The following is a 22,619-nucleotide window of genomic DNA, read 5'->3' on the forward strand; positions in this document are numbered from 1 at the left end:
AATCCTTGAATTGATCATGAATGTAGAAAAGGTTATGTATATTGACCAATTGACTCCATAATGTTGGAAGTGGTGGGGTTTAGTCAGTATGAGGTACAGGACAGTTGTGGCACCCACTGTTTTCCCAAGCCAGAGCCTAATCTCACCATAGGACGTCTACTCCGAGCAATATGAACTTGGTGGGATGTTAACAGCACTAAAAGCCTGCCTACCCGCCCTACCCACACACCATTTAATGTTTGAAATTCCACTATTATATTTATTCCTTTGGGTTATTTGAAGACAAAAAACACACAAATAAAACTTTTCATGACATAATCTAATAGATTACTATTAGTTATCGGTCATTATTTATTCATTTATTTATTTAATGTTTATGTCTGTTAACTCTCTCCCTCCATAAAAGGCACTCTAACAAATTTATCAGTTCAGTACTAGTGCCCATTACCTCATTGTACAATATTTTTGTATAAAATATATGTATATCTACTTTTGCATAGCAGTTTTTAATGTGTTTTGACCAAATTCCTGCTTTCTTCACCAAATCTGCTCCATCCACATTCAGTCTTCACAATTTCAGTGAATAGCAACTACATCATTTTTTTTTTTTGCTTACTCCAAACACCTGGCAAATCATCCTTGACTTCTATCTTCACTCATACACACATCTAATTGGCAAATCCAATCTCCAAAAAAATATATTCTAAATTCACTGCTGCCACACTGGCTCAAGATAATATAAACTATAGCTTAGCATATTTAAACAGACTCTACCTTTACACCCACCCTCAGTCTATTCTTAACATGCACCTGGAATAAGTGGGGGCACTGTGGTTGTCAAAAGTATGGAAATTACTGCTGTGGTTTAGTGGGCTGAGTTTAGAGATGCTAAATGACCCACCCTGTGCCCAAAGGTCAGGACAGAGAAGAGTTGCCCATCTGAAATGCCAATAGCAACCCTATTGAGGAATAAAAACCTACAGGTCACACATATTCAACTCTGTTCAAACTCTTCCAATGGCTCATAATTTTTCTGAGAACAAAAGCCAGTTTTCTATGGCGGTTACAACAGAAAGGCCTCCTGGGTCTCACAGGCTGCCTTTGCCCCTCTCTCACCTGATTTCAATGCCCGTTACTCTCTCATTCACTCACTGCCATCTAGCCACTCTGACAATACAATCACGCCAGCTTGCTAGTCTCACTGTGTGAAAAGTTCTTTAGATCCAATATGCATATGTGTGGTCCTTCACCTCCTTTCTCAGATGCCCTGTTTCTCAGTTACCCATCTTGACATTATAGATCCTCCTCTCTGATTCCTATTCACAAGCTGTTTGGTCTCCAAAATAGTTATCACCATCTAACTAGTTATATTCTTGTCTTTCTTCACTCATCAGTAATGAGAGATTTTTGTCTGTCTTGTTCCCTGCTATTATCACATTGCTTAGAACAAAAGATGCTGGCATATAATAGGTGCGCAATAAATAGTTTTGAATGAATGAAGTTAAACTCCTAAGTCAGTATTACATTAAGGAACTGGGGATTTAAAAGCTGAGAGGCTGGTAGATTTGTCAAGAGACACAGCTAGTAAAGAGAAGAATTTACACATGTTCTCATGGATATATTTATTCATTCATCTGCTAAGTATATATTACAATCCAGTCGAAATCAGGCACTATAAGGTGCTAGAGGTAAAATAATGAACAAAATAGGCAAGTTCATAACACACACACACACACACACACACACACACCATAGTTTTAAGCACTATTCAGGAAATAAAAGAAAATAAAGGAGCAATGACCAGTGGTAGGGGGAGGCCTCCCATTCTTGTATTTTTCCCCATTATAACCTGACTAGATCATTTCCATATTAGTAACAATTACTTTATATGACACATTACTAACACTTGAAAAGAAAACAAAATGGGGAATTAATACATAGATGGGTGCATTTTTAAGAGATCCGTGTGCTCTATTGGAAGGAAAGTGCATTTTGAAGTCTGCTGGTCTTGGGCTCACATACCAGCTCTGCCACAAGTTGCCCACTTGTTAGGCATTGATAATGCACCCTTCACAGGGTGGCTGTGAAGTAAAGAGCTGATGTAGATTAGGTGTCTAATGCATAAAAATGCATTTTAAACACATAATTAAATAAGTAAATAAATGGCTTTTAAAAAGACCTTTGGCTACTACACAGGAAATGGACCCAGATGGAGTGTCCAGTCCAGTGGACATCTATGTGCTGAGGAGGAAGATAGGGTTATATGAGGCACTGGGTGCCAACTCAAAGCTTTTGTAAAACCTTTTATTTCTCTTTAATAGCAATTTGCAATTTGTATAGAACTTTTTAATTCTTAATAACCTTTTTATTATTATGAAAGTTGTTTAATTTTTTTTTTTGGAGAAATAGTTAGAAAATGTAGATTAGCCAAGGAAGGTAATAAATTCCTATATTTCTAAAAGTAACATTGTAACATCTTCACATTTATCCTTTGAGTCATTTTTATTATATCTTGTATGTGTCTGTGTATTATATGAACTACAGATACTCTGCCTATTAGCCATAATTAACATTTTAGAACATTAATATTTTGGAACAAAATCAGTTTAGGGACTTTTTTTTCGGCTCTGGAATCACAGGGTGTTCTTGGAACCAGGGCTCTGCTAATTACTAAGCCTCCTTTTCCTCTGCAGGGAGATGGTCTATAGATTATTTAGCCAATGCTCTACTGTTAGCCATTTGGACTTATTCCTTTTTTATATTCCAAATAATTTTAGATAAATATATTTTTTGCATGAACTTTTCTTATTTTTAGAATTATTTCTTCAGATACATATTTTCAGAAATAAAAGTACTATGGCCGAAACCGGTTTGGCTCAGTGGATAGAGCGTCGGCCTGCGGACTGGAGGGTCCCGGGTTCGATTCCGGTCAAGGGCATGTACCTGGGTTGCGGGCACATCCCCAGTGGGAGATGTGCAGGAGGCAGCTGGTCGATGTTTCTCTCTCATCGATGTTTCTAACTCTCTATCTCTCTCTCCCTTCCTCTCTGTAAAAAATCAATAAAATATATATATAAAAAAAAAGACTTCTATAAATAAAATTGCTAAAAAAAAAAGTACTATGAACATGTGTAAGATGGCTGATATATGTAATCCAAATTTTTTTGAAGAAATTTGAACCACTTTCACCCTTCAGTAGCTACAAATGAAAGGCCACAGTTTACCATATAGCTTTTCGGCATGGAATATTATCATAATAATTTGACATAACCCTTAACTGGGTACACCCATATGTATGCTAACCTACCACTTGTAGGTGCTGTGAAATGAGAACTTCCTCAGTATCCCTTGGAGAGCTAGGAAGGAATTCCCTGAGAAGACTCAGTAATTGGGTTGAGTTTGGAGGGAAGAGTATGCACAGAAGAATGACAGAACAGGCCCAGGTTGTCACATGTGTAGAGTTTGAGACTGGAGCAAAGAGAAGAGCTCAGCTAAGGTAAGAGAAGCACAAGAGTGTAGGAAGTGTAATAGCTATAGAAATGAAGAGGGACAGATTTTATAGATATTTAAAATGGGAAGAGAATGACTCAATGACCAATTAGATGCAGAAGATGAGGGAAAGGAGTCTCCCTCTAGGCTCAGCCTATGGACTTATTAATCCAAGAGTTCTAAGTTAGTATAAATCATTTATTAGTTTAACATCTGGGTTCAGTTAAATTAGAAAATTGGGATTATGGCAAGCAAAGTCTATCCCTATTCACATAGTAGATGTGGTTAGACAACTGTTGCTTTGTCCTTCAGCTTTCCTTATCACTCTCCTCTCTAGAAAGAGAATTCCTTCACCCCTACACACTCTTCACACATACTCACCCTTTCCTTTGGAAGAACTGCTTCTTCATTCTCCACCTACCACAGAGGCACATGATATAGTACTAGCCAGTCATGGAACGTAATTTTTCTGGCTACTATGAGTTTCATCAATATGCATATAAAAGCTTCCCTATGACATTTCACCTTCCCATTGAATGGTAATTTTACATTTGATTAAAATAGTTGTACATGTTCTTGCAATGGCATGAAAGATTTTAATAAGAGTAATAAGATGATCTAATATCGAGTACTTAATGTTATTCGACGGTACTCAATGGACCAGATACTCTTACACTTGACAGCAATTAATTCATTTAATTCTATTAATCACTTTATAAGGCATGCATTATTATCATTCCCACCTAATGATGAGGAAAGAGAGGAACCAAGATAGTAAGTAATGTTCCAGTGGTCACATGTAAATGCTGGAGCTGGGAAAGCCAGAATTAATAAATTCTCCATAGAGAAAATGTGGCATTTTTAGTCATTATCTGAAGAAACAATACCAACAAGTAAACATCTCTTTCATAAGGTTAAACTTGCAATTACTGAGAATTTGTTGGGAACAGGCTAAGATTATTGATCTATTTTCTTTACTTGATAATTATTTAATTAGCTTATTAGTCAACCATATAAATGCTATGTCTACTTGGTGATGCTGATGTTATGGCTATCTGGAATGGATGACCTCACTTCTTATATTATCACTTGAAATGTCTACTTAATAATTTTTCACCTTATTTACTTTATTTATACACATTATAACCCGTGTTATACTGTTATTTCCTAAAATGCAGAATCCATGTCTGATTAATCTTCTTAGCATTTAAAGAAGGCTAGACAAAGAGAATTAACATTTTTATTAGGTTCTGTAAGTACATACTAGGGAAATTATTCCTCACTTTAAAGATGAGGAAACTAAGGTTCAGTAAGGTTTTGCAATCTATAGTAACTTGAGGCCTGAACTCAAAATGAATTCTACATAAATCTGAAACATATATTATTTTTATTTCCCCATTCTACCTTATAAAATATACATTATCTTATGAGAAGCACCCAGTAACTTTCTGTTGAGTGAATGGACAGATTAATGGATAGAAGGTTGCTATTCAACAGATCTCCAGCTTAACTCAAAGCAATATTCATGCACACATTGGAGAAGAAAATGGGACCTTATTTAAATTTCAACAGTAGAAAGTACACTTGAATAGTTAAACACGGGTTAAATAAACAAAGAGGTTAAGCACTCTAGGTTGTATAACTGGATTGATCAGGCTACTTAATCATATAACTCTTATCATCACAAAATTGGGTAAATGTGATATAGTCTCCTGGGATAATGTAGTATTTCTACATTGAGTATTTCTTTAAATGAATTCATTTAAAGATTAAGTACATAGAAGAGGGAACCTTAAATCTTATCACTGAAATTTGATATTTTTAAAGTGTTTGTTTCCTCGTGGGGACAAGGATGATGCACCTGGGCACCCAGCCACAGAGGCCAGTCACCTCGCAAGGGAGGTGTGGGGCCTGCCGATCTTGTTCCCCAGTAGTCTTGCGGCACATGGCCAATACAGAGCTTGGCCAGGATTTTGGCCCCACGGATAGTGGCTACTTCTTTGGAGCACTTAACACTCATCAACATGTCTTTTGTAGTTCCCAATGGCGGCAAATGCCTTGAACCAGGTCCTCTGGCCAGTGGGGTCTGCTTTTGTGCCAGTATAATCTTTAAAAGCTTTCCTTGAGGGATGTCCTCAAGGACATCAGATTCCTCGATGGACAGTGAGAAGAGATAGATCTACAGGGACTTGATCTTAATGTCCTTGACCAAGTAGCCCAGCTAGGTGACAAGGTTTCACTCCTTGTCTTTGTCCTTGCCTCCTTGAGCTCCTCAGCCTTGGGGCCCTGCCCTGACCCTGTCCCCAGCTGCAACCTTGGCCCTGGTGCCACTGCCAAATTCTCCATGGAAGCCGCCATGGCCTCCCATTCTAGGGCCCCCAGGGTCTCCGACACCATCCACATCATCCACCTTTTGGTGTTTCCTTGAAGAAGACGCTAATATTTTTATGTTGTTTTGGTTTTTGATGTACAAGTTTTTCACATCTGTTATTGAATTTATACTTAAGTATTTTATGCTTTTTCATGTTGCTAATGAAATTGTCTTTTTAGTGCTATTTGTAGAATGTTCATTGCTAGTGTATAGAAATTGAGTTGATTTTTGCATATTGATCAAGTATTCTGCAACCCTATTGAAATTAATAAATTCTAATAGTTTTTTAGTGAATTGATTAGGATTTTAAAAATAAAATAATGTTATATACAAATAGAGATAGTTCTATTTACTTCTTCATTTCCAATATTGATATATTTTATTTATTTTTCTTTCTTAATGAACCTGGTTATAACCTCTAGTTTCAGTGCTAAACAGAAGTGCTATGACTGGACATCCTTGTCTTATACCTCATCTTAGGGGAAAAGCAGTCAGTCTTTCACCCTTAAGTATGGTAATTGTGTGTGTGTGTGTGTGTGTGTGTGTGTGTGTGTGTGTGTGTGTTATAAATGCTTTTTATTACGTTGAGGAAGTTTCCTTCTATTACTCGTTTGTCAGTGTTTTCATCATGAAAGGGTATTGGATTTTTCTCATGAAAGCAGCATCTACTGAGAGGATTATATGGTTTTGTCTTTAATGTTATCACTATGATATGTTACATCATTTGCTATTTAGATGTTAAACCAACTTAGTTAAACTAACTCCCTAATATAAATCCCACTTTGTATTGGTATATAATTTCTACTATGTTATATACTTCAAAAGCATTTAGGTACTTTAAAAGTCTCCCAAAGTTATTGAGGCGTTTAACAATGAAAAGTCTTATATAAACAAATAATCAAAAGTTTAAAAACCCCAAGCAGGTGGCTCAGTTGGTTGGGTGTCCTCCCATACACTAGAAAAGTTGTGGGTTTGATTCCCAGTTGAGGCACATATGGGAGGCTCCAGTAGATGTTTCTCTATCACATCAAAGTTTCTCTCTAACATCAATGTTTCCTTTTCTCTCTCTCAATCCCTTTCTTTCTATATAAAATCAATAGGAAGAGGTATCTTCAGGTGAAGATTAAAAAATAAGTTATACAGTAGCCTCATTCTAGATCACTTCTAAATCTCTGCCTGTGGTATGTTAGACCCTTACCCCAGAGGTGAAATCCATTATCCTAAAGGGAGAATTTTGAAGTCTTACTTAAAATACTGATCACGCCTGACTGGTTTGGCTCAGTGGATAGAGCGTTGGCCTGCGGACTGAAAAGTCCTGGGTTTGATTCTGGTCAAGGGTGTGTATCCTGATTGCGAGCACATCCCCAGTGGGGTGTTTGCAGGAGACAGCTGATCGATGTTTCTCTCTCATAGATGTTTCTAGCTCTCTGTCCCTTTCCCTTCCTCTCTGTAAAAAATCAATAAAGTATATTTAAAAAATATTCAAAAAAATACTGACCACATAAGCAGGTTGATGATACAGGTCACTCTACCATCACATACAGGAAATTTATAGAATTTATATTTTTAAAATTGTAATAAATATGTTGCCAACAAGATGATGAAAAATCATTAACAAATGTTTAACCATTTTTTAACCATAGAACTTAATATTTTTGGGAGCCAAAGCCTAAAGAGTTGAGAATAACTGATGAACTTCCCCTTATAGAAATTAGTCTATAGCCATAAATAAGTAATAAAATCATGATAAAATAGTTATGTATATTGAAAGTTTTTTTAAATTTTATTTTTGTTGTGATTTTTAACCTAGGAATTATCCAGTGACTTTGTAAAACTCATATTTTTATACAACTTAGTATCCTAGTAGAATACAGCAGTGTGCTTTGATAAGTGTTAGTCTGTATTTAATAAATTTTAGTGCCCATTAGCATGTTTTTAATGAAGTACTGTAGCTCTGAGTAGTGTATTATAGGTATACTTTAAGTTAACCATCATGAACTATAAAGATGGTTAGAATTGTTTCAATAAAACTAGTTCCAGGGCTACGCACCCACACATGTACTTACGTGACTGAACTAATAACATAAAGATTTTTAAAAAGTGATTTAATTGGTAAAGCTTCAAAATAACTGGCTCATATTTTTACATTAAAACTGTCCTTAATTATATCTTGACTGTCATTTATAAAAGTTTGCTTTTCAATTGTTCGTTATTCATTTATTAACCATTAACCAGCACAGTCCTGAGTCTGACCTTGTTACATGGCTATGAATCTGGTCTTTTGAAAATTATTACAATGAAAATGACAATGCTTCTTCCACAGTTTTCTTTCAAGAATCTTGTTTAACTCTCTTTATGATGTTTAATTTTTTTTTACCTGAGTATTTTGGAATTACTTTGACTTCTCACTAAATCCTTTTCTCTCTCTCTCTCTTTGTTTATAGCATTGGAAGCTATAGATAATACAAGGACTTCGCGAGTGGGAGAGATTGGACTGGGAGACTCAGCAGGTCAGGACATTGTCATTTTCATTTGCTGTTCATTCTTTTGCTATCCATTCCAGGGTTCTCGCATCTCTTGCCACTTGTTTAGTTCTTGTAGTATGTGCTTACTCAGTATGTTCTCAGTTTTGCAAATCATGAGTAACACCTTTACGTAAAACATCCAGCATTTGGGTATGTTCTTTTTAGGATTTGGAGGTGAAAACATAATTTAAAGAAATTTTCAAGAGTAGAAGGAAATTTATAACCTAATAAGATATATCGATATACCCTGATTTCTATTATTCTTTATGGTATGTAAGCTGTTTTGAGGTGAAAGTTTCTTGATAACTTTTTTAGAATCAAAACCTTAAATCATATAAAATGTGACTATGTAATTGTAGTAGGAAAGCACTTGGTTCATGAAAACCAAGTTTTCTTTCTTCTCTGCTGTATTCTCGGGGTTTGGGTACACCTCCAAAAGCTCTTGACACTCTTCAGAATCAATCTGTTTGCTAACATTAATCTTAAGTACTGAATGTCGACTACCATGGGTAAAATGAAGGTTAATTAAAACAGAACATTTCTATGTCAATAGGAAGATCCCAACAGTCAAAGGGTCTGCTATGAGCATTTGCCAGCCATTGTGGAGGGCTGGGTATTAGCCACACTCCTCAGTAAGCTGGAACCAAGCTGACATCTGCAGTCCCATAGCCCTGGGCTTCACCCTGAGTGACTTTGTGTTCATCTCTAGCTTTAGAGAAGCCTCCCACTTGTTTTAAACAGTGATTACAACTCTCACTATTGCTGCTTAGTTATTGATAGAAGCTTTGGGGTCCGTTCCCTCTCTGTTACTCCTCTGGTGTTACCACTTCCACAACTCCTCTGCAGTTGGACTTAGCCCCTCCACCTCCAGGTCTCCTATTGAGCAACCACCAGTGGATTTTCAGTTTTCATCACACAGAGATAATGCCTTTGTCCTTCACTCTGATCACACCTCTTGAAATAAAATGGCTTATTCAGAAAGGAGCTAAGCTTCAAGTTCTCCCTGGATGCTTCAGGGATTTAGTGATTTTCTAGCATTAGCATTAGGGACTACACAGTTTATTATTGTTATGTAGCTTGAGAGAATACTACCTTCCATCTTAAAGGAAAATAATTTCAAGTCGATCTTGCTAACATCTCTGCTTATAAATAAATATAGAGAGTCCTGAAACAAAAAAAAAAGCTATATTTAGAATGGTATGCCTTAGTAGTTGGGTTTGTCAGTAGGTCTGCATGGATTCTTGCAGAGTTGAGAACCTCTTTTTGGTAATACTTTTCTGAAGAGTTTTTCTGGTAGTTAATATCCCCAACATTTTTAATTTACAAATATTCTTGAACTAAACATTAAAAAGAAATAAATTGAAGCCCCAAGTGGTGGTTCTTCTTGGCATTCCCCTGTTAATAAATACTGACATTAAATTGAATCTGGCTCTTGTGTGTCTGGAAGCGAAATCAAGAAAGAAGAGACAAATGCTTCAGATATCCCTAATCTTGAGACATAGAAAGAACCTCAATCCAGTCCTCCTATGTTATAAATCTAAGTTGCCAACCATGTCACATAAAATATAGCTAACAGAGGTAACTCTGTGTTTTTTGACATGATGCAGGCCTACATGCTGCCTTCCAGCTTGTGGAGTACAAATAATTCTGCACACAGCATTGTGCACACACACAGAAAGTACATCATCATTTGCCATCTCTACCAATTTATAATTTGATAAAGAATACAATCTATGCTGATACTTTGGATTTTACTGATATTTGAAGATATCAAGAATTTTAAGCTTATATTTTTTAATGTTGTTTTTCTGGAGACATTTTCTGTTTAGATAGATGGAATGAAAAGATGATTATCTAGCTATTCATTCATTCATTCATTCATTCATTCATATAACAGGAGTTCTTACTGTCCTGGAGCTTTCATTCTAGTGGAGGGAAACGGAAGTTGAAGATCTTGATGTATATGTTTATGGAGATAAGTACTAAGAAGAAAATAAAATGGAATAAATAGAGAATGGTGGGAGACTATATTATACACTGTGTCTAAGAAAGGCCTTTCTGAGAAGGAGAAAATGGAATACAGACCTAAAAGGAGTGAGAGTAGCGGCCGTTTAGATATATGGGTGAAGAGACTTACATTCAGTGGCAAGAACAAGTATAAGGAGTTTGCTTGGTGTGTTAAAGGAGTTTCAAGAAGGGCAGTATGTCAGGAAGAGAGGAAGGAGTGGACAAGAGATGAGAATGGGAGGATGATATTCAGTCCATCACTTTGGGCCTGGTAGACTATGGTAGGACCTTGACTATTATTCTGAGTGAGATGGGAATCATCAAAGGGGTTTTAGCCAGTAAGGGGCATGTTATGTCTTATATGACACTCAGACTTACAGGTTGTATAAAGCATTTTTAAAATTACACTTTAACCGCAGAATGTAAATTATAAATGAAAATAAATTAACAATGATCAGAGCAATTTTATCTGAGGGAGATATTGTCCGATGATTGTGTTCAAGGAACTAATGATAGTACATCTATCATTTTTATTTTTCATATCCTTAAGTTGCAGAATTATTTTGCATTTGAATCATGTTATTTGATTTTGTATAATAGTTTATTGTTTTGTAATAGGGACATTAGTGACAATGTCATGGAATAGTTAAATAGTGTACATTTGATTAGATCCTTTGCACAGCCCAATTTCCCATTTGTCATCTATAATTTCTACCAAAACTAACTACACAGCTTTGTATAAGTATACAAATAAGTCATGAATTTTATCTTCTATTTGCAAAGGAAGATGTTTGATAATTATGTTATGGTTTTATTATGATAAATCACATGACCCAGAAGAATATTTACTAGGAGAAACATAGAATAGTTTAAAAAATAACAACTTAGTAAGAATTAGAGGACATGAATTCTGGAACCAGCTGTGAAATTTACCAGCCTGATGACTTAGGGTCTTTAACCTGTATTTGCCTGCCAATGACCACTGTTTCCTGTAAGGAGAAAGGCACTGTTATTGTCTTTGCAGTTACATTACAGTTTTTAAGTCCGGGTACACATATTAGGTGGTAAATAAAAATTGGTTAGTAAGAAGTGACCATTTTTTAATATAAATGAGAAAATAAGGGATATTATTTCATATAAATAACAGAGATAAATGTCCATATTTATCTTTAGAAAGATTATCAGGTTAGAGAAGATATTATTGATCCTTAGAAGGAAGGGTTATTTCCAAAATTATTATTACTATCATTTCAAAGAATCAAAGTGACTATTAAAAAATTTAAGAGGTGGAGGTTCCTTCTACTAGTGTTTTTTTAGCAGAAGTTTCCAATTTCTAAATAACTTTATTTTATTAAAAAATATTTCAGTCCAGCCAGCATGGCTCAGTGGTTGAGCGTCCACCTATGAAACAGGAGGTCATGGTTCAATTACAGGGGTTGCAGGCTCGAGCCCCAGTGTGAGGTGTGCAGGAGGTGGCCAATCAGTGATTCTCTCTCATCATTGATGTTTCTCTCTCTCTACCTCTCTCTCCCTTACTCTCTGAAATCAATAAAAATATATTTTAAAAATATTTCAAATGTAAATCAATACATTAAAAATAATTTTAAAACTGTAATTAGGTATCTAAGCTTAGATTTCCATTAGTTGGCTACCAAAATATTCATGTAGCATATATATCCTATTTGTTTATGAGTATTTAATATAATTTTCCTAAAAATTCTTATTTATTCAACAGAGAAATAAGGAACTTGTTCTTCAACAATATTTTTGTGAGGAGAGGGTATGCCTACCTCAAATATACATACACACCTACAATTATTGAATCTGGGGGGATTCCTGTCCCTTTCTGGGTGAAGGAGGTTCTTTTTCTTTCTGAAGGTCCAGGGTATTCACTTATGTTCATACCCCATTTCCTAGGGCAGTTTCAGAAACGTAGATTCTTTTTTATTGTTGTTGATTGTTTTTTGTTTTTTTTAGAGAGAGAGGAACGAAGAGGGAGAGAGAGAGAAACATCTTTCAGTTGCCGCCCACACACACCCTGACCAGTGATCAAGCCCCCAACTAGGCATGTACCCTGGCTGGGAATCCGACTGGCAACCTTTTGGTGCAAGGGACAGTGCTCAGCCCACTGAGCCACACTGGCCAGAGCAGAAACATGGATCCTACCCTCTAGTATCTTCCACTTCTTCTTTACTGAAACTTTTAACATGTAAACATGCTCAGGTTTCCCATCTTAAAACAAACAAATAAAAACTTTCCTTTGGTCCTTCTTCCTCCAGCTACCTCTCCTTTCATATAAATGGTTCTTAGAAGTTTTAATTTACTGTCTCCATTTTCTTTCTTGCCCTTTTCTTTTTTTAAAAAAAATATTTTTATTGATTTTTTACAGAGAGGAGGGAGAGGGATAGAGAGTTAGAAACATTGATGAGAGAGAAACATCGATCAGCTGCCTCCTGCACACCCCCTACTGGGGATGTGCCCGCAACCAAGGCACATTCCCTTGACTGGAATTGAACCCGGGACCCTTTAGTCCGCAGGCCAATGCTCTATCCGCTGAGCCAAACCGGTCAGGGCTGCCCTTTTCATCTATGGATTTTTTTCATCATTTTCATCTATGGAATCATGATGAGGAAGTGATGGAGAATTCTGTTTTTACCTCCACAATAACAGGAAATCCATTCATTATGCTGACTGCCTTTAAACACTTACAGTAAAATCTTTAGCTCATGGATTATTGGAGTGATCCTATTTACAGTAGTTAAACACGCTGATGTTATAGAGATCTGACAAACACCACTATTATCATATGACTACTGAGAAGTTTTTGGGCAGAAGTGCCAGTTAGATGAGGGGAGCCCCATTCTGAATGCTGAGTGAGTGCTTGCCCAGGGTGTCCCCAGGAACAGGAGCTGACACAGGTGTTCAGCACAGTTGCTTACTGCTTCCCATCAAGAAGGATGGGGGGTTCTTAGCGCTGCCGGTTGTGGCACTCGGCATATCTGGCAAGCAGTCAGCCTTGCCTGTGGAATTCCCTGGGGAAAATAAAAGCCACAGGGAAGTCATCAGCGTGACCCTCTGCTGGGTGGTTGGCACACGGCTGCTCCACGGGAAGGCTTTCAGTTGTCACTTTCTGAACGGGTAGATATCAGGTGCGGATGCAGGCTCTCCATTCAAGGTGCAGAAAAGAGAAGGAAAAAATGTATTGAACAGACGCTTACCAAATAATTCCCAGTCAGGAAGCCTAGCACCAGCTGATCTTCTGATAAAAGGGATTGGGGGGTGGGGGGTGAGGGGAGTAGGGAGTTTCTTTGGTTCTGTAAGCACAATTATAAGCTTTCCTATTTAAGTCTGACCCATCATATTGAAATGCTGTCACTAGTATCATTAGCAACTAAAGTGTTGATAACATAGTCAAATGCACAGCAGAGTTCTGGCTCTTAAGTGTCTGGACTAACTCCCAATATTAGGAATAGGAGTCAAACTGCCATCACTTTTCCTGTGCTAACAGACGCCCTGCCATTAGCAGTCTGAAGGCAATTTTAATAAAATACATAGCCCTGCTGAGTTGGTCTCGGAAGATAAATAAGCAATGCAGAAGAGAAGCTTTTGTTTAAAAGTAATTATTTAAACTATGCATTACAGGTAATTTTCTTTTACCAGTATGGTGAATGCTATCAGAATTTCAATAATGATTTGGTGGCATTCATCTAAGTAATGTGATATTGGCATTTGTAAGAGTTAAGGCATTGCTTTATTTTCACGTATATATACAAAATGAGGGCAAATTGGATCCAGGTATCATGTGCATGTGTTTCACAGTTTACATTACATTTTTTGGGTGAACAGTGTTGTGTTCTTGGACAGATTTATGGAAATGTAACAAGCTGGTGATAGAGTTCTGGGAATTGCAGGCTTGACTTCCAAAAGCAGATTAGAACAGGAGGGCAAAGAACATCTTTTTATTTTCCCTTTGCTGTCAGAAAGGAAACCACATTTCAGTCTTTTAAAAACTCTTTAATAGGATGCTTGTACATAATCCAAGTCACGAGGGGGTGATAAGTGTGTGCATGTATCAGACGAGCCAAAGCTTTGTTTGCCAAAAGGTAAAAATCTCAGAAAGCTTTTTAAGAGTCTATTTGGAAACCATTAAAATGACCACCTTTCCTTTTATTCTTAATAGCAACACAATGGTCTGAAATCCTTAATATAGAATTAGCTTTGGCATGACAGCGGGCAGAGTAGGGACCTGCCTACATGATGTTGATGTAAAGGGCATCAGGAATCGGGAAGTGAAGCAGCATGGGCTTTGGGATGAGAAAGACCTCAGTTCAAATTCCACCGAAATCCCAACTCTTTTTCATGATATGTCACCTCAGGCAAGTGATTTGTCTTCCCAAGTCTTTGTTTTCTCATCTATTAAATGGCGTAATAATACAACCAATCTTGTATGATTGTTAAGAGCATGAAATGGGGCAATATATGTAAAACATTTAGGATGGTGTGTGGAACACAGTAAGCACTCAGGAAATGTTTGTTTTTATTTTAATGAGCTTTTAAAAATTTCATCAGGAAAACGCAATCATAAAAATTTTAATATAACATTTTATGTGTTTAGCATCATGCTAGGAGTTGGGAGACATATATTGATCAATAGATGGTATTGACTTCAAAACTAAACGTCTAATGATAGGCATTTAAGCAGATAATTCAAGTACTTTGTGCGACTTATTGTAATATTGGTATGGGTCTTGGGGACATAAAGGAGACAGAGCTGGATCTTGGCCATGGGCAAAGTTACTGTAAAACCTTCTTGGTTTGTTAAGCTTTCAAAGAGAAGACTCTAAGTTATGTTTCCATCCTGTGCTGTTGTGATCGAAGCCAACTATTTTTTCCCCATGAATGATTTTTCCCAGCTCTTGTTCTTTCTCTTCCTCTTCCTTTACAGTTATGTAAACCTTTTCTTTGATTATTAGCATTATGGTTAGATGATATCTGTACTCAGAGAGAAGAGTAAACATAAATCAGCCACTCAAATGCTACTCAGCATCTCTGCTAAAATGATTTTAAGAAAGAGTTGAAAATGCAGGCTTCGCCCTGACCGGTTTGGCTCAGTGGATAGAGCATCAGCCTGCGGACTCAAAGGTCCCAGGTTCAATTCCAGTCAAGGGCATGTACCTCGGTTGCGGGCACATCCCAGTAGGGGGTGTGCAGGAGGCAGCTGATCTATGTTTCTCTCTCATTAATGTTTCTAACTCTCTATCCCTCTCCCTTCCTCTCTGTAAAAAATCAATAAAATATATTAAAAAAAGAGAAAGAAAATGCAGGCTTTATTCTCATAGTTTGCTGATATTGAGGGAAATTGGGACAAGCCTTTTGCACAAGGATTAGGCAATGTCTAACAAAGTGCATATAATCATATTTGACCCTATAATCCCATTTCTAGGAATTTATCATGAAGACATACCTTCAACAATATGAAAACCACATACCTAAAATTATTCATTGTGGCATTGTTCATAATTGTAAAATATTTAAAACTATTGAAATGTTTATGCATAGGAGAGTGGTTGAATGTACTGTGGCAACTCTACACAGTGGGTACCACTCAACTATAAAAGTAGTGAATGAATATTGGGATTTTCAGGCTACCCTGCCAAGTGAAAATAGTGCAGAGAGTTGAGAAGCAATAATACTTCAATAGTGATGAGCACGCCTAGTACCTAGGTCTTGATTTCTGAATACGATTATCTAATAAAAGAAAAAACAATTCTTATAGAAAGAATGATTCTAGGGTTAGAATAGGAAAACTATGTATATAATTAGATAATGGAATATCTTGTGGTGCAAGAAAGTAAGGAAGACCTACAAAATGATGCAAAGATGTTGAAAGTATACTGGAGCCAACCTGACGTAGCTCCTAATGGTCACATCTGGGACATTTGAGCAATAAAATAATAAATTGTACACAATATGGTCCTCACTGTTATAAAAAGTATTGAATAAATGTTGACTAAAGGAAGTTCTTTTATAACTGTGGAATACCACTTAGTAACAGTAAAAATAATGGTGGAAATGTAAAATCGCCATTTGGTAAATGCCATAGTAATAATTTTTTCAGGCCACAATCATCTCTGGATGCTAAATTAGGGCTGGAAATATTATCACAAATAGGTACTTACATAGTGTCAAATATCTCCTCAAAATACTTATTAATTACAAAAGGGAAAGCAATAACTTTATAGTGGAAAAACCTGGCAGAGAAAACCTAAAACAAGTGATTGAAGCTAACCACTGAGACATATCAGAATCATGCACAACTCTGTGATTCACTGAGAAAGGGACAACAAATCATTTCTCTCACATTCTTGCCAAAAACGAACAATATGGATTTTATTGAGAGGAAATAACCAGACAATTCAAATTGAGGGACATAGTACAGAATAACTGGCGGTGCTCTTAAAAAATGTCAAGGTCATAAAAAACAAAGGGAGACTGAGGAATTGTCCCAAATGGAAAGAAAGTAAGAGGACATGGCTACTAAATATTGGCTCATGATCCAAGAAAAGGACATTTGTAGGACAATTGTTAAAATTTGAATGAGGTCTGTAGATTGCCCATTTGTATTATCAGTGTCTTGGTTTTGTAAGATGTTAGTATGCAAGGAACTCTCACCTCCCCAAGCTTGATGGTGCCTGTGGGGCAGGGTAGTACTCCTTCAAGCAGCAGAGTCCTTTAATAGCAACTTAGAACAGTAGCAACTTAGAGTTGCACAGAGTTCTATGTACCACCAGTTGGTTTCCATATACACTCATATTTAAAATTTTCATGCTCAACATAGTTATAAGATGTAGGCAGAGAGATTGATTTTATTACCTATGTTTTTTTTTATAGAAGAGGAAACTCACATTCAGCATTTCCAAAATCATATAGCTAATAAGTACAGAAATTATTTGTATTCTAGACCAGGATGTTCACTTGCACGTGTGGAAACTCCTTCTAGCATCAGAGAACCCCTTCATTAACATGAACATTTGTGTAGAAGATTATTTGGAAGATTTTTTTCCCGAGGAAAAGATACAGGTCAATTGATTCGATCAGGTTTTTCAAAGGAGTCTGCAACCTAAAAGAGGATAAAATAGAGATTTTCTTTTCACACTAGTGCACAATATGGAGTGGAAATATTTTTACCAAACTTGGGATTGCAGAACTCTTACTGTGCACACACTCAAGAAGCATCATTCTCAATAGCATTTAACAGAGAGATTGCAGGACTTGGCCCAGAATCCCAATAGCTAGTGCCAGAAATCAAACCTGAACTCCAGATGCTGACGGTCAGGGCAGTGATTATCCTATTGACCATGTTATGAATTGTGTGCAGTGCAGATAGATCTTTGATAGTCTAGCATCAACCAGCAAGAATGGAGGTCTCCTTTCCTGGCCAGGTTTTACTCACTGGAGGAGGAAGGGCCCAAAGAATCCTTGAGCAGCAGCTGAGTTCTTAATTAGCATTTTGAGCATTAGGGTAATTTGAAGAAAATTCTGTAGATTGCTTGAGAATCCTAGGAGTGAAGTTATGGGCAATGATGCAATTATACAACTGTTCTACCTATGTAGAATGAAAAGCAGTTTCAACCTGACAGAGGCCTTGGGGTGAATATTCTGAGTGTGTTGTCTCATTTAGCACTTGAAACTCTCCCCAGACGTTTAGATTCCTAAATTAGTCTAGGGCACGGGACTGGTTGCAGAATACAATTTTCTCCAAAGAATGCTTTGAATGATCACAGAGACTTTCTATGGCTTTGACTTTTGCCAAAAAGGTTACATTATCTGCCAAGAGACATAAATATTGTCTCTACCTATAAGTGTGTGTATTGCCATGACAAAGTAGATCAAATAAAAAACACAACAACACTATTTAATTCTATGCCATTAGAATCAGACTCCCTTGTCTATCCTATATAATAAAAGGCTAATATGCAAATTGACCGTCAGTGGAACGACTGGTCGCTCTGATGCACACTGACCACCAGGGGACAGACACTCAACACAGGAGCTGTCCCCTGGTGGTCAGTGTCCTCCCACAGGGGGAGCACCACTCAGCCAGAAACCCTGAGCAGGGCTCATGGCTGGTGAGCACAGTAGCAGTGGTGCAGCCTCTCCTGCTTCCATGGCAGGTGGACATCCCTGAAGGGCTCTCAGACTGCAAGAGGGCACAGGCTGGGCTGAGGGACCCCACTCCCCGCAAGTGCATTAATTTCATGCACTTGGCCCCTAGTTGTATATATTTGACTTCTAAACCAAGGATTTATGAAAGACTTAATATCAAGATGTGTTATAAAGACCATACAGCATTTAAAATACAATCTGATCACTAATGATTTAGAGAACAGTACAGAATCTAGGTTCTGTATAGTGCTTATCTAAGTCACTGATTTTATAGACAAGGAACTGAGGCTCAGGGAGGTTAAATTTTACATCATTTTACATAGTTAATAAGTGACAGAGACAGAAAAAGAATCCATATTTCCTGATTCCTGGCCCAGTTTCCACTATGACATGGTGTCTCATGACACATATGAGATTAGAGCAAAATTATATTTGTTAAAATGCATGAAAAATGTTGTGGGCCTTTAAATATATATATATATATCCCATGTTCAAAGGCTGTTAAATCGCATTGTTTATCCATATCTTCAGAAAAAAAATCACTTCTACTGTCGTGGTAAACAACCTGCTTCCCTATTTATAATGGTCTGGCCCTCTAGCAACTTCAGCGCGAAATTATAGCTAATTTGCCTACAAACGTCAGGTAGTCATAATAATTTGCCCACTCAGTGTGTGTGTGTGTGTGTGTGTGTGTGTGTGTGTGTGTATTATTTATTTCATGGAAGAAAGGAGAGGGAGAGAAATATAGAAATATCAATGATGAGAGAGAATCATTCATTAGCTGCTTCCTGCATGCGCCACACTGGTGATCGTGCCCACCACTGGGCATGTGCCCTGACCAGGAATCGAACTGTGACCTTCTGGTTCATAGGTTGACACTCAACCACTGAGCCAAGCTGGCCACGCTGTTGTGGGCCTTTTGATAATGTTTTGAGGAGGCAGTGATGTCATTCTATCCTTGATTTTATTTTTTAGTTTTACACTGAAATTAATAAATGAATATCTTTTATCTACCTCAAATTAATAAGGTTCTACTAATTATTTTTTCTTTTAACAGTCTGCCTATAGTTTTGAAAAATAGCTTATTGTCTCAGAATAAATGTATGCACTAGAGTTGGTAACCCATTAAGTGACTAAGAATCACTTCTCTTGTTAGGTGCACTGGATTGCAAATGTCTTTAGATAATGCTGCAGTGGTAGTGTAGGGATTTGCAACTGGCAGGAAGGAATTGAATTGCCATCATTTGGCTTTAGCAGGAGTTGGAGTCTTGTCTCCAACATAAGCATGAGCCAAGGTGCTGTCTCCTTTTTTCTAATTTTAGTTGGAACCATTGGCACTGATCTTACCTAGACAGACTAGTGTTATTTCTACCCAGCACAATCTGCTGGCATGGGCTCTCTTCCAAGCCATGCAGTTGAACTTCTTCCCCGGGCTTACCAAATAGAGATATGATTGGATGTAAAGGGTAGGGACTTTCACCTTTTCCTTAGACAGCATCCTTTCAGGCAGAGAGATCTACGTTTAGTTGGTTCAATGAATGACTCAGAGAGAACTGGCTGTTGTGACTGAAAATGGCAGCATGCTTTAATTGTGGGTCATGACAGAATTCCTCCAGTGTTTTGGTTCTGGTACATGTCTATTGATATGTTTAACTGCTCAAGGGTGGGTAGAAAGGTGAAATGTGATGTCTGCTTTGCAGCCCTCACCTACTTTTATTGGTGCAGATGAACTGCACAGTTGTCTTGTCATGATCACTAGTGATGGGCATTCATCCCTCCTGGCACTTCTCACGACCTCAGTCACACTGGCCATGCCGTGGCTCCCATCTGCATCCCTTTATCACAGCCCTCAGTGAGACCCCTTCAGACTGTCAGCGCTCTCCTTCAGTAACTCTCAACCATGGAGCGTCAAGAGTGGATGGACATCGGGGACTCTCAACCCTTGACCTTCTATGCAGCTATATATGTACCTTTTTTTTGGGGGGGGGGGGGGGTTGTCCTGGAAATCTGCAAGGCTACTGCCTCACAGATAGCCATTCTGGAAGATGGTCATAGTCCTCTTTTTGCTCAGAGAATAAACATACAGGGGTTTCTGCTATTTCCCATTTCACCAAACCTCTACTGTGGACTTGTCCTGCAGGAATTGGAGTGCATGGACCTCACATTATCATCTGAGGTTTCTTTTCCCTGGTAACTTTTTTTCTCCATAAATTAAGAATACCCAAAACACTCAAAATCTTCGGCTATTGCACAAATACGGTGATCTTTCCATATGGAAAGGCAGATTTCCCCCTCTGGTTCCTTGTGACCCAAATGAGAAGGACTATACATGGAATGGGGGGGTGTTGACAGGTCAGGTTGCTGTTTCATGTATCACCATGCAGGGACTCAATAGTAAATAGAAAAGACAGACTCTGTCCTCAGAGGTTCACAGTGAGCTCACATGGAGTTTATTAATTTTTGTTGTTCTTCAAAACAACAGATATAAACACATCCACAAATAGAGAGTTTCTGATAAACAACTAGAGATTATGTTTAAATTTTATGAAAAGGAGGGTTTTCAAGTATATGTCATATCCAGAAGATCTGGTTGAAAAATAGCAAATCATTATCCAAGTGGAAAGGAATGCCATAAATTTAAACCCCTACTCTCCCCTCTCTCTCCCTATCTCTGTTCTCTAACATTATTCTGTCCCCTTTGCGGATAACATGCCTGCCATATTCTGGTGCTAACTTTTACCTGGTCTTGAGCAATGATGAGCTCCTCACTCTCTCTTTTTTAAAATTTATTGATATTAGAGAGAGAGGAAGGGAGAGAGAGAAACGTCATTTTTTAAAATATTTTTATTGACTTCAGAGAAGAAGGAAGAGAGAGAGTGAGATAGAAATATCAATATTGAGAGAGAATCATTGATTGGCTGCCTTCTGAACACCCCCTACTAGGGATCAAGCCCACAACCCAGGCATGTGTCCTTGACTGGAATTGAACCCGGGACCCTTCAGTCCACAAGCCAACGTTCTATCCACTGAGCCAAACCAGCTAGAGCGAGAAACATCAATTTGTTGTTCCACTCATTTATGCATTCATTAGTTGTTTTTTGTACTCGCCCTGACTGGGGATCAAACTTGCAACCTTAGCATATAGGGATGGTGCTCTAACCAACTGAGCTACCAAGCCAGGACAAGCTCCTCTCTTATCGTGGCCCAAAAAGATTAGTAATAATGAATAATCATCAATAAACACTTAGAGCTTGGTTTAAGTGTGTTAGATGGATTATGTTGTTTAATTATCAGAGTAGAATTTTGCAGAAGGTATCACTTTTATCCTCATTTTACAGATGAGCAAGCAATGCAAAGAGAGGGCAGATGATCTAAGAGCGCAGGATTTTCTCTGATACCAAATTCTGGGTCCCTATCACTGAGAAATTGTCTTCAGATTCAAGTAACAGGACCCAGTGACAATGTTTTGAATACGGAAGAGTTTGTTTCTCTTCCATAATATAAGAGGATCGCATGCAGCCCAAGCCAGCTGTTCCAGCATGCTCTGAGGGGCCCAGGCTCCTTCCAGATTTCTCTTCCACCACACCAAGGACAGGCACGTCCTTGTGGTAATGCTCACAAGAGGGCTGGTAGGGTTTCGGCAGGCTCGCTCTAGCTCATGTCAGGGCAGGAAGTAGAAGCACAAAGAGCAAAGAACAGAAGGTCCAAAGCAGTCAGAACTGTCCCCTTCAAAAGGGTTTTCATTGAAACTCCCCTCCTCCAAGTTCCATTTATATCTCAGGGCTATTAGCAGGATTCTATTTATATGTTTAATTGCTTTATTATAATAAAGAGATATAGGTAGCCAGTTAGTATTTTCTGACACAGCTTTTAACCCCCTGTCACACTGTCTTTTTCAGACCTATTACAAGAATAAGAATATGGAATTTATAAAAATTAAGTAAAATAAACCATACATGTTAATTTGTCTAAGGTTTCCTTCAATTATGCTTATTAAAATACACACCCACACACACATACAAATCAACACACAAAAATATATGTCTCTTGAATGAAAGCTA

The 22,619-nt window shown here is 37.6% G+C and overlaps 1 protein-coding gene across 3 annotated transcripts in view; it reads left to right on the forward strand.

The window, feature by feature from the left end:
* Window positions 1-22,619, forward strand: part of SOX5 (SRY-box transcription factor 5) — a 972,837-nt gene that overhangs the window by 311,113 nt on the left and 639,105 nt on the right. For all 3 annotated transcript variants that reach the window (XM_070410551.1, XM_070410552.1, XM_070410553.1), the window contains exon 5: window positions 8,305-8,370. The gene's annotated coding sequence lies outside the window, so the exon portion shown is untranslated. The remainder of the gene's footprint in view (window positions 1-8,304; window positions 8,371-22,619) is intronic.

This window comes from Myotis yumanensis, unplaced genomic scaffold (assembly GCF_028538775.1).
Source record: "Myotis yumanensis isolate MYYU_CA2020_CCGP unplaced genomic scaffold, mMyoYum1.0.hap1 SCAF_3, whole genome shotgun sequence".
In the NCBI taxonomy this organism is placed as follows: domain Eukaryota; kingdom Metazoa; phylum Chordata; class Mammalia; order Chiroptera; family Vespertilionidae; genus Myotis; species Myotis yumanensis.